Source organism: Lissotriton helveticus, chromosome 10 (assembly GCF_964261635.1).
Source record: "Lissotriton helveticus chromosome 10, aLisHel1.1, whole genome shotgun sequence".
NCBI lineage: Eukaryota > Metazoa > Chordata > Amphibia > Caudata > Salamandridae > Lissotriton > Lissotriton helveticus.
In genome coordinates this window covers 1,198,459,011-1,198,476,066 of record NC_136071.1, presented here as the reverse complement: position 1 = coordinate 1,198,476,066, position 17,056 = coordinate 1,198,459,011, and positions in this window count along the sequence as shown.

Below are 17,056 nucleotides of genomic sequence, written 5' to 3'. Positions count from 1 at the left end.
AATCAAAAATTAATCGCTGTACATATGTATTATGAATGATGACTTGTGTTTTCTCGGGCCGCGCGATGCCTGCCGTCGCCGGAATGAATTCATTTGATCTTTTAATCTATTCTGAGTCTATTAATTTCCATTTCACATTTTTTTTAAGCTTCGTTATCCGCGGTGCCTCCAGGAGCCGCGAGCGCTGAGGATGGCTGGGAGGGCACGGGCCTCCACCGCCGGGTCTGCCAGGGACGGGGTATGGCTCAATAAATGGCTGCTGGTGCTTGGCACCGCTGGGCAGAGGCTGCCACAGCCCACAGCTAGCCTGTCCATGCCACAGTGGTGCCCTAGCAGTGCCTGGCAGCGCTGGGAAGAGGCGGGCACAGCCCACAGCTAGCCTGTCTGTGCCACGGTGGGGCTCTGGCAGTGCTGGGCATAGGCTGCCAGAGCCCACAGCTAGCCTGTCCATGCCACGGGGGGCTCTGGCAGTGCCTGGCAGCGCTGGGCAGGGGCGGGCACAGCCCTCAGCTAACCTGTCCACACCACAGTGGGAATGGCAGTGTCTGGCAGCGCTGGGCAGAGGCTGCCAAAGCCCACAGCTAGACTGTCTGTGCCACGGGGGCTCTTGCAGTGCTGGGCAGAGGCTGCCAGAGCCCACAGCCCACAGCTAGCCTGTCCAGACCACATTGGGGCTCTGGCAGTGCCTGAAAGCACTGGACAGAGGAGGGCACAGGCCACAGCTAGCCTGTCCACGCCACGGGGGCTCTGGCAGTGCCTGGCAAAGCTGGGCAGAGGCGGGCACAGCCCACAGCTAGCCTGTCTGTGCCACGGGGGGCTCCATCAGTGCCTGGCAATGCTGGGCAGAGGTGGGCACAGCCCACAGCTAGCCTGTCCACGCCACGGGGGGCTCCATCAGTGCCTGGCAATGCTGGGCAGAGGCGGGCACAGCCCACAGCTAGCCTGTCTGTGCCACGGGGGCTCCATCAGTGCCTGGCAATGCTGGGCAGAGGCGGGCACAGCCCACAGCTAGCCTGTCCACGCCACGGGGGCTCCATCAGTGCCTGGCAATGCTGGGCAGAGGCGGGCACAGCCCACAGCTAGCCTGTCTGTGCCACGGGGGCTCCATCAGTGCCTGGCAATGCTGGGCAGAGGCGGGCACAGCCCACAGCTAGCCTGTCCACGCCACGGGGGCTCCATCAGTGCCTGGCAATGCTGGGCAGAGGCGGGCACAGCCCACTGCTAGCCTGTCCACGCCACGGGGGCTCTGGCAGTGCCTGGCAAAGCTGGGCAGAGGCTGCTGCAGCCCACAGCTAGCCTGTCTGTGCCACGGGGGCTCTGGCAGCGCTGGGCAGAGGCGGGCACAGCCCACAGCTAGTCTGTCCACGTCATGGTCACTGGCCTCTGGCAGTCCTTGGCAGACACCTGACAGCGTCTCATCTGCATAATCATAAGTCTCTTCTCCAGGGCCTCCCAGACTCCGGACTGACCCCCCTTAGGGGCATTCTCTTCGCCCCAGCACCTCTCATCCGGGGCCTGAAGAGTTGGGATCACATCAACCTCACATCCTAATGAAACTCAATCACCCCCATCCTGATGGAGCTCCATTGCCCCCCTGCTGTCCCACATCATCATCAAAACCAGCGGCATCATCAGGAAGCCATCATGGCCAGCACCCCCACTCGCCGTGCAGGCTAGCTCGCCACCTCAGGTGGACTGTGGCACACCCACAGACAGGGCCCCATCAGCCCGCAGACTAAGATGTGTGGAAATGAAAAAGCAAGACAATTGGGCGTTTCCATCTCTTCACCCAGGCTGTGAAGCAGCCCCCGGCATCCACCAGGACCGCCCCAGCGCTGCGCCAACTTAGGACAACGCTGAAGATGCAGCTGTTTAAAGAGCACAGAGCATTAAAAGCCACAGACCAGCTCCTCCCCTGTTACCCAATGAGTTTATGCTTGTCTTTGACCATGTACAGGGCCGCGCTGCCTTTTGAATAGGAGTGTGCTATAGAAATACTAGATACATACATACATACATACATACATACATACATACATACATACATACACACACATACATACATACTGCTGGAATAAGAAAATGGCGACCACTATGCTGCCACGAACTGTAAGCAAGGTAAGGTTGACAGTCTAGAGGAGCAATGGAAAGGGAAAAGGATACTGCACATAGCACTTTAAAAATGGTCTAGACTCCAGGGACTCTATGGTCCAGTGGAAGGCTAGGAGTAGCCGAAACGCGTAGGCCGTCCAATTTTCTGCACGGTATCTTTGCACATGGTGTGTGAATAAAAAATCGTTTTGAAAAGACTTACCTGTTGCTGTGCCGTGACTCCGCCGTGAGAGATGTAGAGGCGAGAGATTCTTAAAGATACATACATATATTTACACATACATACAAACACCAATTTATATACATACACATATGCATACATACATTCATACACACACTTACATACACATACATACACATACATACATACATGCACCCACATACACACACACACAAACAAACATACACACACACTTACATACACATACATACACATACATAAACATGTATATACACACATATATACATACATACACACATAAATACACACATACACATATATATATACACATACATTCTTACAAACATACAGGGGTCTGAGACGGCTACACTCAGTTCCCCCTGTAATACCTATGCTCAGGTGTGGTCAGGGCGACTCAGCACCAGCAAGGATACGACCACGTACGTTTCTAAATCCAACCCCAACTGGTAGTTTAGGGCAGCCTCATCGGTAGGATTTAGAAACAGGTCTAGGTGATGTGCAGGCAGTGTTTGAGGCATTGGATCTCTGAAGCCGAGGAGACTTTCAAGTAGAGTTGTGTCATTGTAGTATTGGTTATTCTTGATTATGTTAACTGTGAGTAGAGCACCAAGCGGTTCGATGTATAGACTGCAGTTGACAGGAGACAGTATGCAGCCCTGGGGTCTCCGTGGGTGACAGGGATCTTTCTGACCTGGACGAGCCCATGTAAAGCAACTAGTATTGGTCGAAAAGGCAGCTGGAGAACCAGTGGATGTTGCCTGTAAATCCCGTTCAAGACTTGAGGCTGCATATGATTATGGGATGGCCAATTGTATCAAAGGCAGTTGAGAGGTCACGCAATTTCAGGTAGTCAAGGTCATTGTCATCTTTGGTAAAGAAAGCAGGGGTGGGCGGAATTTGCGTAGTCGCGATACGCAAAGCTACACGAAATGGTAAAAAATCTCCGCGAGCAAGCAAAAGTTCAGCAAACATGCAGAATTGCTTCTTCTGCCCATTCGCAATGCTTTTTTCCTGTTCGCGAATGCTTTTTACGTGTTCGAGGACAAATATCTTGCAAACATGCATTTTTTTTTTTTTTTGTAAAATTTTTATTTTCAATTTCAAGAAAACAGTACACACATGAAATTCACCAAGGTGCGATACAGTTCCCCTCGGGGGGTGCTATCCGGCAGTAGAAAAGCAGAGGTGCCCAGTCCACAACAACACTGGCAAATGTTCGGCCTTGGCTAGCGCCCATGGCGTTCATGTCCATTGTACGGTAGATGTTTTTTGGTTGTGGTTCACCGAGGTACGCAAACATGCATTTTGAAAGCGCGAACAAGCAAAAAATTCTGCAAAGCAGCGGATCGAGGAATTTTTCGCATATTACCCAAATTCCGCAAATTCCGTAAATTCCACGAGTGGAACGGAAATTACTGCTCAGGCCTAGAAAGCATTGTCTGTGATCTATACAGTAGGGGGTTCCATGCTGCAGCATGATCTGAAGCCAGACGTGTAATTGCGCAGGGGATGTTTAGCTTTGAGGTGGTCTTGGAGTTGAACAGAGAATGCTTTTCTAATGATCTTGCTGAAGAATAGTCAGTGAGTGATGGGCTGGTAGTTGGTGAGGTCATCAGGGTCCCGTGTAGGTATCTTTAGGAGTGGGAGGATCTGACCCGTCTCTTCTTGGACGATGCCTTGAGCAGTGGGGCATCGTCTGCCTGCTGAAACCAGTCAATTATCCAGCATGTAATGCATATATGCAACATGTCCTTAGTTATGAGCCTGTACATTGGCTGCAGAAACCTATAATCCAAGCGGCCCTGCAGCTGATACAAGATCTATGGTAGCAGCGTAAAGGCCTTTTTAGGTCTCACCTAGCAGGCAGCGCGAGCTCTCTGGTTTACAAAAAAGACCTGTTGTCAGCTCACAGCGAGCTTAGTCCCCACCCATTGCTTTCCATTGGATGGCTTTATAATCACTTCCATTTTTCGTTCCTTGTCTTTACTTCCTTTTCTTGTGGTTGTCCCTCCCCAGGTGAATGAGGCATTTACTGTTCTCCTTTCTCTGCGTACTTTTCAGGCAGTATGTTTTCTTTTTGTTTAAACACTGAGCGAGATTGTATGTGTTTGGTGGCTGTCTCCCTCATGTACTTCTCTTCCCACTCCACCACACTCTGTGCTGCTCTCTCTGACCTGTGTACTTCTCCCACCTGTGTGCTTCTCTCACCTGTGTACTTCTCTCACCTGTGTGCTTCTCCCACCTGTGTGCTTCCCCATCTGTGTGATTCCCCCACCTGTGTGATTCCCCCTCCTGTGTGCTTTTCTCACCTGTGTGCTTCCCCCTCCTGTGTGCTTCTCCCACCTGTGTGCTTCTCCCATCTGTGTGCTTCCCCCATCTGTGTGCTTCCCCCTCCTGTGTGCTTCTCCCACCTGTGTACTTCCCCCACCTGTGTGCTTCTCCCACCTGTGTACTTCCCCCACCTGTGTGCTTCCCCCACCTGTGTGCTTCTCCCACCTGTGTGCCTCTCACCTGTGTGCTTCCCCCACCTGTCTGCTTCTCTCACCTGTGTGATCCCCCCTCCTATGTGCTTCTCCCACCTGTATGCTTCTCTCCCCTGTGTACCTCCCCCACCTGTGTGCTTCTCTCACCTGTGTACTTCCCCCACCTGTGTGCTTCTCTCATCTGTGTGCTTCTCTCACCTGTGTGCTTCTCTAACCTGTGTGCTTCTCTCACCTGTGTACTTCCCCCACCTGTGTGATCCCCCTTCCTATGTGCTTCTCCCACCTGTATGCTTCTCTCACCTGTGTACCTCCCCCACCTGTGTGCTTCTCTCACCTGTGTACTTCCCCCACCTGTGTGCTTCTCTCATCTGTGTGCTTCTCTCACCTGTGTGCTTCTCTCACCTGTGTGCTTCTCTAACCTGTGTGCTTCTCTCACCTGTGTACTTCCCCCACCCGTGTGCTTCTCCCACCTGTCTGCTTCTCTCACCTGTGTGCTTCTCTCACCTGTGTGCCTCTCTCACCTGTGTGCTTCCCCCACCCGTGTGCTTCTCCCACCTGTCTGCTTCTCTCACCTGTGTCCTTCTCTCACCTGTGTGCTTCTCCCACCTGTGTGCTTCTTCCACCTGTTTGCCCCCCCACCTGTGTACTTCTCCCACCTGTGTGCCTCGCTCACCTGTGTGCTTCCCCCACCTGTGTGCTTCTCCCACCTGTTTGCTCCCCCACCTGTGTACTTCTCCCACCTGTGTGCCTCTCTCACCTGTGTGCTTCTCCCATCTGTGTGATTCCCCCACCTGTGTTATTCCCCCTCCTGTGTGCTTCTCCCAACTGTGTACTTCCCCTACCTGTGTGCTTCTCCCACCTGTGTGCTTCTCTAACCTGTGTACTTCTCCCACCTGTGTGCCTCTCTCACCTGTGTGCTTCCCCCACCTGTGTGATTCCCCCTCCTATGTGCTTCTCCCTCCTGTGTGTTCCCCCACCAGTGTGCTTCTCCCACCTGTTTGCTTCTCTCACCTGTGTGCTTCTCCCACCTGTTTGCTTCTCTCACCAGTGTGCTTCCCCCACCTGTGTGCTTCTCCCACCTGTGTGCTTCTCTCACCCGTGTGCTTCCCCCACCCGTGTGCTTCCCCCACCTGTGTGCTTCTCCCACCTGTGTGCTTCTCTCACCCATGTGCTTCCCCCACCCGTGTGCTTCCCCCACCTGTGTGTTTCTCTCACCTGTATGCTTCTCCCACCTGTGGTCTTTTCCCACCTGTTTGCTTCTCCCACCTGTATGCTTCTCCCACCTGTGTACTTCTATCACCTGTGTACTTCTCCCACCTGTGTGCCTCTCTCACCTGTGTGCTTCCCCCACCTGTGTGATTCCCCCTCCTATGTGCTTCTCCCACCTGTGTGTTCCCCCACCAGTGTGCTTCTCCCACCTGTTTGCTTCTCCCACCTGTGCGCTTCTCCCACCTGTGCGCTTCTCCCACCTGTGTGCTTCTCCCACCTGTGTGCTTCTCTCACCCGTGTGCTTCTCTCACCTGTGAGCATCCCCCACCTGTGTGCTTCTCCCACCTGTGTGCTTCTCTCACCTGTGTGCTTCCCCCACCCGTGTGCTTCCCCCACCTGTGTGCTTCTCCCAGCTGTGGTCTTTTCCCACCTGTTTGCTTCTCCCACCTGTGTGCATCTCTCACCTGTGTGCTTCTCTCACCCGTGTGCTTCCCCCACCCGTGTGCCTCTCTCACCTGTGTGCTTCTCCCACCTGTGGGCTTCTCCCACCTGTTTGCTTCTCCCACCTGTTTGCTTCTCCCACCTGTCTGCTTCTCTCACCTGTCTGCTTCTCTCACCTGTCTGCTTCTCTCACCTGTATGCTTCTCCCACCTGTGTGCTTCTTCCACCTGTGGTCTTCTCCCACCTGTTTGCTTCTCCCACCTGTGTGCTTCTCTCACCTGTCTGCTTCTCTCACCTGTGTACTTCTCCCACATGTGTGCTTCTCCCACCTGTGTGCTTCTTCCACCTGTGGTCTTCTCCCACCTGTCTGCTTCTCTCACCTGTGTACTTCTCCCACCTGTGTGCTTCTCTCACCTGTGTGCTTCTCTCACCTGTGTACTTCTCCCACCTGTGTGCTTCTCTCACCTGTGTGCTTCTCTCACCTGTGTACTTCTCCCACCTGTGTGCTTCTCTCACCTGTGTACTTCTCCCACCTGTGTGCTTCTCTCACCTGTGTACTTCTCCCACCTGTGTGCTTCTCTCACCTGTGTACTTCTCCCACCTGTGTGCTTCTCTCACCTGTGTGCTTCTCTCACCTGTGACTCCTCCCACCTGTCTGCTTCTCCCACCTGTGTGCTTCTCCCACCAGTTTGCTTTTCCCACCTGTTTGCTTCTCCCACCTGTCTGCTTCTCCCACCTGTCTGCTTCTCTCACCTGTGTCCTTCTCTCACCTGTGTGCTTCTCCCACCTGTGTGCTTCTTCCACCTGTTTGCTTCTTCCACCTGTTTGCTTCTCCCACCTGTCTGCTTCTTTCCCCTGTGTGCTTCCCCCACCTGTGTGCTTCTTCCACCTGTTTGCTTCTTCCACCTGTTTGCTTCTCCCACCTGTGTGCTTCTCACACCTGTTTGCTTCTCCCACCTGTGTGCTTCTTCCACCTGTTTGCTTCTCTCCCCTGTGCGCTTCTCCCACCTGTCTGCTTCTCTCCCCTGTGCGCTTCTCCCACCTGTGTGGTTCTCTCACCTGTCTGCTTCTCTCACCTGTATGCTTCTCTCCCCTGTGCGCTTCTCCCACCTGTCTGCTTCTCTCCCCTGTGCGCTTCTCCCACCTGTGTGGTTCTCTCACCTGTCTGCTTCTCTCACCTGTATGCTTCTCTCACCTGTGTGCTTCTCTCACCTGTCTGGTTCTCTCACCTGTGTGCTTCTCCCACCTGTCTGCTTCCCCCACCTGTCTGCTTCTCCCACCTGTCTGCTTCTCTCACCTGTGTGCTTCTCTCACCTGTGTGCTCCCCCACCTGTGTGCTTCTCCCACCTGTGTGCTTCTCCCACCTGTGTGCTTCTTCCACCTGTGTGCTTCTCCCACCTGTATGCTTCTCCCATCTGTGTGCTTCTCTCACGTGTGTGCTCCCACCTGTGTGCTTCTCTCACCTGTGTGCTTCTTCCACCTGTCTGCTTCTCCCACCTGTCTGCTTCTCTCACCTGTGTGCTTCTCTCACCTGTGTGCTCCCCCACCTGTATGCTTCTCCCACCTGTGTGCTTCTCCCACCTGTGTGCTTCTTCCACCTGTGTGCTTCTCCCACCTGTATGCTTCTCCCATCTGTGTGCTTCTCTCACGTGTGTGCTCCCACCTGTGTGCTTCTCCACCTGTGGTCTTCTCCCATCTGTGTACTTCTCTCACCTGTGTGCTTCTCCCACCTGTGTGCTTCCCCCACCTGTCTGCTTCTTTCCCCTGTGTGCTTCCCCCACCTGTCTGCTTCTTTCCCCTGTGTGCTTCCCCCACCTGTCTGCTTCTTTCCCCTGTGTGCTTCTCTCACCTGTCTGCTTCTCCCACCTGTGTGCTTCTCCCACCTGTGTGCTTCTTCCACCTGTGGTCTTCTCCCATCTGTGTACTTCTCTCACCTGTGTGCTTCTCCCACCTGTGTGCTTCCCCCACCTGTCTGCTTCTTTCCCCTGTGTGCTTCCCCCACCTGTCTGCTTCTTTCCCCTGTGTGCTTCCCCCACCTGTCTGCTTCTTTCCCCTGTGTGCTTCCCCCACCTGTCTGCTTCTTTCCCCTGTGTGCTTCTCACACCTGTGTGCTTCTCCCTTGTGACGTGCTTGCCCTCGCGTGCTTCGCCTTCTGGGTTGTTTCTCGTCTGTGCTCCTTTCTCCTGCTGCTCTACAGTGCTCACTCGCTCCCTTGTTGCTTTTCTCCCCCACTGTGCTTCATGTTGCTGTCTCTGTTGCCCATTTGCTTTCAATGCCCTATCATCCTCCGTGTTGCTTCCACCCCCTCCCTCCGTGTTGCTTCCACCCCCTCCCTCCGTGTTGCTTCCACCCCCTCCCTCCGTGTTGCTTCCACCCCCTCCCCCCGTGTTGCTTCCACCCCCTCCCTCCGTGTTGCTTCCACCCCCTCCCTCCGTGTTGCTTCCACCCCCTCCCTCTGTGTTGCTTCCACCCCCTCCCTCCGTGTTGCTTCCACCCCCTCCCTCAGTGTTGCTTCCACCCCCTTATTATTATTATTATTATTAAAGAGTTTTGTATCGCGCCTGGTTACCCTTGGGCATCCCCGCGCTTATCCAGAGAGAGACGCCATGACACGCGACACCGGAATCAAGCAGGAAACAGGTGGGTTTTTAACAGCTTGCGAAAGCGTAAGAAGCTTGTTTCCGAGCGCAAGTGCAGAGGAAGGGAGTTCCACAAGATGGCCACGTTGATGGAAAATCTTCTGCCACCAGTTCTTACCTTCCTTACCCTCATGACCTGCAGCAGATGTTGATGGTCTGAACGGAGGGAACGGGAAGCCTTATATGATTGAACCATGTCCCGTAGGATAGGTGGGCCTTTCCCCTGCAAGATTTTATGGGCCATACAGAGTGCCTTGAATTTCACCCTCTCCCTAACCGGGAGCCAGTGCAGCGCCTTCAGCGCAGGTCGGGCAGACTGACGCCTGGGAAGATCCATCAGAAGCCTAGCGGACGCATTCTGCACTTGGTGCAGTTTATTTAGGGTGGACTCTGGAGCCTCCAAAAACAACGCGTTACTAAATTCCAGCCGAGAGATGACAAGCCCCTGGATAAGTAACCTCCTAGAGCCCGCTGGGAGAAGAGGTAAGATTTTCCGGGCTGATCGGAGCAGACCAAAGCACACGCCTGCGGTCTTTTTAGCGTGTGTCTGAAAAGAAAGGTCCTGCTCCAACCACACCCCCAAGCTCTTGATCTCCTGTTTGGGGGTGGGAGCCGCTCCCAGGCAGCTAGGCCAGCTGCTCGGAGATAAGGAGGGAGAGGAATTTCCCAGCATCATCAGTTCTGTTTTGGAGCCGTTAAGCTTGAGTGCTGAGCTACACATCCACGTGAAGATCTTATCCAAACACGTGTGCAGCCTGTCGGGATGGTAAGCCGACTGGGGAAGGCCTACAACCAGCTGGGTATCATCAGCATAGCTGATAATCTTGATACCCAGAGGCAGTATCACACTCTCCAGGGGGGCCATATAAATGTTAAATAAAGTAGGGCTCAACGATGAGCCCTGTGGCACACCACACTGGAGAGGGACCGATGGTGATTTCTCGTGGCCTTCCCACACCTCAAACGTCCGGCCATTCAGAAAGGACGCAAACCACTTCAGGGCCATCCCAGAGACCCCCACCCCCGACAGCCGTTGGAGAAGCACCTGATGGTCTACGGTGTCAAATGCCGCACTAAGGTCCAGGAGGATCACTGCCACCGATCCCCCTGAATCCAAAATGCTCCTGGCATTCTCCACGACTGCCAGCAGGGCAGTGTCAGTCCCCTGACCAGGGCGAAAACCCATTTGGGAGTCACCAAGAAGGGAGTTGGACTCCAGGAAGCCCGAGAGGCGACGATTCACCAGCTTCTCTGCCACCTTGCTAAGGCCGGGGAGGAGGGAAATAGGCCTAAAGTTGGCAAGGTCAGCGGGGTCCAAGTTAGGTTTCTTCAAGAGAGCCTTGACAACCGCTCCCTTCCAACTAGGGGGCACCACTCCTTGGGTTAAAGATAGATTTATCAAATCCGTCACTGGGCCACCGATGGTGGGGGCTACCTGCTTAAGATATTTCATAGGTGCAGGGTCTTTGGGGGAACAACTTTTCATGGTCATCAGAACTGTGAGAACTTCTTCCACAGTGACAGGGCCTAAGGAAACCAACCCCACTGGCCGCACCCTGGGCTGAGACTCTGGGTTACCACCAGAGGAGGTCTCCTCGGCTATCCGAGGGAGAGATGCCAAGATGTTATCTATTTTGGTTTTAAAGAAGGAGGCAAGTTCGGAGCATTTCTCACGGGGGTCGTCGTGAATGACCTGAGGTTCGGGAGTTTTAAGGAGTTCTTTGATGACCCTAAACGATTCTTTTGAGGAGTTGGCCGCAGAGCCTATTCTCTCCTCAAAGAACACAGATTTAGCTACCCGAATAGCAGATTTGTAGGTACTAAGAGCCTCCCGATATTCTCTCCGGCTCGTTTCGCTCCAATCTTTCCTCCAGGTCCGCTCCAACCGCTTGCAGCCCTTCCTCAAAGTTCTCAGCTCCAATGTGTACCAGGGCGCAGATCCCACTCTCTTACCCCTGGTAAGTTGTTTCTTCTTGGGGAGGAGGGCATCAAGCGAGTTGGTGAGCCAGATGTTTAGTTTCTCATCGGCAACTAACGGGTTGGACCCAAGGGGAGGCCGGGACGCCTCCAGATGTACCGCCCAGGTATCCACTGGGAGCCTGGACCAGGCTCTTTCCACGGTGTATACCCTAGGGGCCGATGCAACTGGGACATCAAACTGCCACTGGGCAGGCACCATAAAATGGTCTGTCCAAGGCAGAGCCAGCGCTGGAAGTGCTTTAAGGCAAGCAGAGTTTGAAAATATAGGGTCCAGCAAATGGCCCTTCCCATGTGTAGCACCCGAGTTAGCCAGGTTGATCCCAAAGGCTTTGAGATCGCCTTGCAGGTCTACTCCCAGGGAGTTAGAAGGGTCATCGAAGTGAATGTTAAGATCCCCCAAAGCTACAAAGTTACCAGAGGAAGAGGCAAGGAGCACAGCTGAATCTAGGAAGGAGTTAAGAAAATTTCCCAGGGTCCCGGGTGGGCGATAAATCAGAAGACCCGTCAGAGACGCAGTGGGTGACAAGCGAAGAGAGAACTGACAGCTCTCGCAGTCGCTCACCCCTCCGTCCTGAACCTTACAAACTAACGAGTCCCTATACAAGATGTCAATTCCTCCTCCCCTTCCCACAGGCCTATCAAAGTGTGTAATAAGAAAACCAGAAGGGAGGGCTCTAACCATGTCGGGGCCCGAGCAGGAGGAAATCCAGGTCTCTGTTAGAAATAACACATCCAGCTTGTGGTCCAAAATAAGGGAGTTAATTTCTGTGGCATGACTGGGTAGAGACCGACAATTCAACAAAGCTATAGAAAGCACCAATTTGTCAGGGGTCGGACCCACAGTGCATGTTCCGCAAGGCAGGAATGGTTGTCCACCCTCGTGGGCATATTTACATGTGGGGGGTTTCGAAGACCGCCAAAACATAAGGTCCTCCCTCCTATGCCCAATACGAGTAAACCGCGGTTCCAGAGGGGCGGGCATAGCAACCAGCCCTAAGCCCGTCTGGGCCCGGACGGGCCCAGACGGGCTGAACTCTGGCGTAACTCCGGTGTCAGTCCGGCGTCCCCGCTGCGCGTGGCCGCTGCACGTAAGCATGGCTACCTAAATAGTCTCCAAACGAAATGGAGAGAGGACTTGCTGGCGCGCTGGGACCCACTCACCCAAGATGGCCACCACGAGTCAGGGGCGAAGGACCCGCTAAACGCGGTGATTTACCGAGATTACAGTGCAGGTATGATGGCAGAGGTGGGGGTACGCGAGGCCAAGCAGGTAAGACCAGGGGAAAACTCTAAAAACAATTTTATAAATCAAATACAAAACGGGTAGATTAAAAACAGAAGCTGCCACAAAACAGGCGCTGCATGGATAGCGCTCGCTCCGTGTTGCTTCCACCCCCTCCCTCCGTGTTGCTTCCACCCCTCCCTCCGTGTTGCTTCCACCCCCTCCCTCAGTGTTGCTTCCACCCCCTCCCTCTGTGTTGCTTCCACCCCCTCCCTCCGTGTTGCTTCCACCCCCTCCCTCCGTGTTGCTTCCACCCCCTCCCTCTGTGTTGCTTCCACCCCCTCCCTACGTGTTGCTTCCACCCCTCCCTCCGTGTTGCTTCCACCCCTCCCTCCGTGTTGCTTCCACCCCCTCCCTCCGTGTTGCTTCCACCCCCTCCCTCTGTGTTGCTTCCACCCCCTCCCACCGTGTTGCTTCCACCCCCTCCCTCCGTGTTGCTTCCACCCCCTCCCTCTGTGTTGCTTCCACCCCTCCCTCCGTGTTGCTTCCACCCCTCCCTCCGTGTTGCTTCCACCCCTCCCTCCGTGTTGCTTCCACCCCTCCCTCTGTGTTGCTTCCACCCCTCCCTCCGTGTTGCTTCCACCCCCTCCCTCCGTGTTGCTTCCTCCCCGTCCCTCTGTGTTGCTTCCACCCCTCCCTCCGTGTTGCTTCCACCCCCTCCCTCTGTGTTGCTTCCACCCCCTCCCTCCGTGTTGCTTCCACCCCCTCCCTCCGTGTTGCTTCCACCCCCTCCCTCCGTGTTGCTTCCACCCCTCCCTCCGTGTTGCTTCCACCCCCTCCCTCTGTGTTGCTTCCACCCCTCCCTCCGTGTTGCTTCCACCCCCTCCCTCTGTGTTGCTTCCACCCCTCCCTCCGTGTTGCTTCCACCCCTCCCTCCGTGTTGCTACCACCCCCTCCCTCCGTGTTGCTTCCACCCCCTCCCTCCGTGTTGCTTACACCCCCTCCCTCCGTGTTGCTTACACCCCCTCCCTCCGTGTTGCTTCCTCCCCCTCCCTCTGTGTTGCTTCCACCCCTCCCTCCGTGTTGCTTCCACCCCCTCCCTCTGTGTTGCTTCCACCCCCTCCCTCCGTGTTGCTTCCACCCCCTCCCTCCGTGTTGCTTCCACCCCCTCCCTCCGTGTTGCTTCCACCCCCTCCCTCCGTGTTGCTTCCTCCCCCTCCCTCTGTGTTGCTTCCACCCCTCCCTCCGTGTTGCTTCCACCCCCTCCCTCTGTGTTGCTTCCACCCCCTCCCTCCGTGTTGCTTCCACCCCCTCCCTCCGTGTTGCTTCCACCCCCTCCCTCCGTGTTGCTTTCACCCCTCCCTCCGTGTTGCTTCCACCCCCTCCCTCTGTGTTGCTTCCACCCCTCCCTCCGTGTTGCTTCCACCCCCTCCCTCTGTGTTGCTTCCACCCCTCCCTCCGTGTTGCTTCCACCCCTCCCTCCGTGTTGCTTCCACCCCCTCCCTCCGTGTTGCTTCCACCCCCTCCCTCCGTGTTGCTTACACCCCCTCCCTCCGTGTTGCTTACACCCCCTCCCTCCGTGTTGCTTACACCCCCTCCCTCCGTGTTGCTTCCTCCCCCTCCCTCTGTGTTGCTTCCACCCCCTCCCTCAGTGTTGCTTCCACCCCCTCCCTCTGTGTTGCTTCCACCCCCTCCCTCAGTGTTGCTTCCACCCCTCCCTCCGTGTTGCTTCCACCCCCTCCCTCAGTGTTGCTTCCACCCCCTCCCTCAGTGTTGCTTCCACCCCCTCCCTCAGTGTTGCTTCCACCCCCTCCCTCAGTGTTGCTTCCACCCCCTCCCTCCGTGTTGCTTCCACCCCCTCCCTCAGTGTTGCTTCCACCCCCTCCCTCCGTGTTGCTTCCACCCCCTCCCTCCGTGTTGCTTCCACCCCCTCCCTCAGTGTTGCTTCCACCCCTCCCTCCGTGTTGCTTCCACCCCCTCCCTCAGTGTTGCTTCCACCCCCTCCCTCAGTGTTGCTTCCACCCCCTCCCTCAGTGTTGCTTCCACCCCCTCCCTCCGTGTTGCTTCCACCCCCTCCCTCAGTGTTGCTTCCACCCCCTCCCTCCGTGTTGCTTCCACCCCCTCCCTCCGTGTTGCTTCCACCCCTCCCTCAGTGTTGCTTCCACCCCCTCCCTCAGTGTTGCTTCCACCCCCTCCCTCCGTGTTGCTTCCACCCCCTCCCTCGGTGTTGCTTCCACCCCCTCCCTCAGTGTTGCTTCCACCCCTCCCTCCGTGTTGCTTCCACCCCCTCCCTCTGTGTTGCTTCCACCCCCTCCCTCAGTGTTACTTCCACCCCCTCCCTCAGTGTTGCTTCCACCCCCTCCCTCAGTGTTGCTTCCACCCCCTCCCTCCGTGTTGCTTCCACCCCCTCCCTCAGTGTTGCTTCCACCCCCTCCCTCCGTGTTGCTTCCACCCCCTCCCTCCGTGTTGCTTCCACCCCGCCCTCAGTTTTGCTTCCACCCCCTCCCTCAGTGTTGCTTCCACCCCCTCCCTCCGTGTTGCTTCCACCCCCTCCCTCCGTGTTGCTTCCACCCCCTCCCTCAGTGTTGCTTCCACCCCCTCCCTCCGTGTTGCTTCCACCCCCTCCCTCCATGTTGCTTCCACCCCCTCCCTCCGTGTTGCTTCCACCCCCTCCCTCCGTGTTGCTTCCACCCCCTCCCTCCGTGTTGCTTCCACCCCCTCCCTCCGTGTTGCTTCCACCCCCTCCCTCCGTGTCGCTTCCACCCCCTCCCTCCGTGTTGCTTCCACCCCCTCCCTCAGTGTTGCTTCCACCCCCTCCCTCAGTGTTGCTTCCACCCCTCCCTCAGTGTTGCTTCCACCCCCTCCCTCAGTGTTGCTTCCACCCCCTCCCTCCGTGTTGCTTCCACCCCCTCCCTCGGTGTTGCTTCCACCCCCTCCCTCAGTGTTGCTTCCACCCCTCCCTCCGTGTTGCTTCCACCCCCTCCCTCTGTGTTGCTTCCACCCCCTCCCTCAGTGTTACTTCCACCCCCTCCCTCAGTGTTGCTTCCACCCCCTCCCTCAGTGTTGCTTCCACCCCCTCCCTCCGTGTTGCTTCCACCCCCTCCCTCAGTGTTGCTTCCACCCCCTCCCTCCGTGTTGCTTCCACCCCCTCCCTCCGTGTTGCTTCCACCCCGCCCTCAGTTTTGCTTCCACCCCCTCCCTCAGTGTTGCTTCCACCCCCTCCCTCTGTGTTGCTTCCACCCCCTCCCTCCGTGTTGCTTCCACCCCCTCCCTCCGTGTTGCTTCCACCCCCTCCCTCAGTGTTGCTTCCACCCCCTCCCTTCGTGTTGCTTCCACCCCCTCCCTCCGTGTTGCTTCCACCCCCTCCCTCCATGTTGCTTCCACCCCCTCCCTCCGTGTTGCTTCCACCCCCTCCCTCCGTGTTGCTTCCACCCCCTCCCTCCGTGTTGCTTCCACCCCCTCCCTCCGTGTTGCTTCCACCCCCTCCCTCCGTGTTGCTTCCACCCCCTCCCTCCGTGTTGCTTCCACCCCCTCCCTCAGTGTTGCTTCCACCCCCTCCCTCAGTGTTGCTTCCACCCCTCCCTCAGTGTTGCTTCCACCCCCTCCCTCAGTGTTGCTTCCACCCCCTCCCTCCGTGTTGCTTCCACCCCCTCCCTCCGTGTTGCTTACACTCCCTCCCTCAGTGTTGCTTCCACCCCCTCCCTCCGTGTTGCTTCCACCCCCTCCCTCCGTGTTGCTTCCACCCCCTCCCTCCGTGTTGCTTCCACCCCCTCCCTCAGTGTTGCTTCCACCCCCTCCCTCAGTGTTGCTTCCACCCCTCCCTCTGTGTTGCTTACACCCCCTCCCTCAGTGTTGCTTCCACCCCCTCCCTCCGTGTTGCTTCCACCCCCTCCCTCCGTGTTGCTTCCACCCCCTCCCTCTGTGTTTCTTCCACCCCCTCCCTCAGTGTTGCTTCCACCCCCTCCCTCCGTGTTGCTTCCACCCCCTCCCTCAGTGTTGCTTCCACCCCTCCCTCCGTGTTGCTTCCACCCCCTCCCTCCGTGTTGCTTCCACCCCCTCCCTCTGTGTTTCTTCCACCCCCTCCCTCAGTGTTGCTTCCACCCCCTCCCTCAGTGTTGCTTCCACCCCTCCCTCAGTGTTGCTTCCACCCCCTCCCTCCGTGTTGCTTCCACCCCCTCCCTCAGTGTTGCTTCCACCCCCTCCCTCCGTGCTGCTTCCACCCCCTCCCTCCGTGTTGCTTCCACCCCCTCCCTCCGTGTTGCTTCCACCCCCTCCCTCAGTGTTGCTTCCACCCCCTCCCTCAGTGTTGCTTCCACCCCCTCCCTCCGTGTTGCTTCCACCCCCTCCCTCCGTGTTGCTTACACCCCTCCCTCTGTGTTGCTTCCACCCCCTCCCTCCGTGTTGCTTCCACCCCTCCCTCTGTGTTGCTTACACCCCCTCCCTCAGTGTTGCTTCCACCCCCTCCCTCCGTGTTGCTTCCACCCCTCCCTCTGTGTTGCTTCCACCCCCTCCCTCCGTGTTGCTTCCACCCCTCCCTCTGTGTTGCTTACACCCCCTCCCTCAGTGTTGCTTACACCCCCTCCCTCCGTGTTGCTTCCACCCCCTCCCTCCGTGTTGCTTCCACCCCCTCCCTCCGTGTTGCTTCCACCCCCTCCCTCAGTGTTGCTTCCACCCCCTCCCTCAGTGTTGCTTCCACCCCCTCCCTCCGTGTTGCTTACACCCCCTCCCTCCGTGTTGCTTACACCCCTCCCTCTGTGTTGCTTCCACC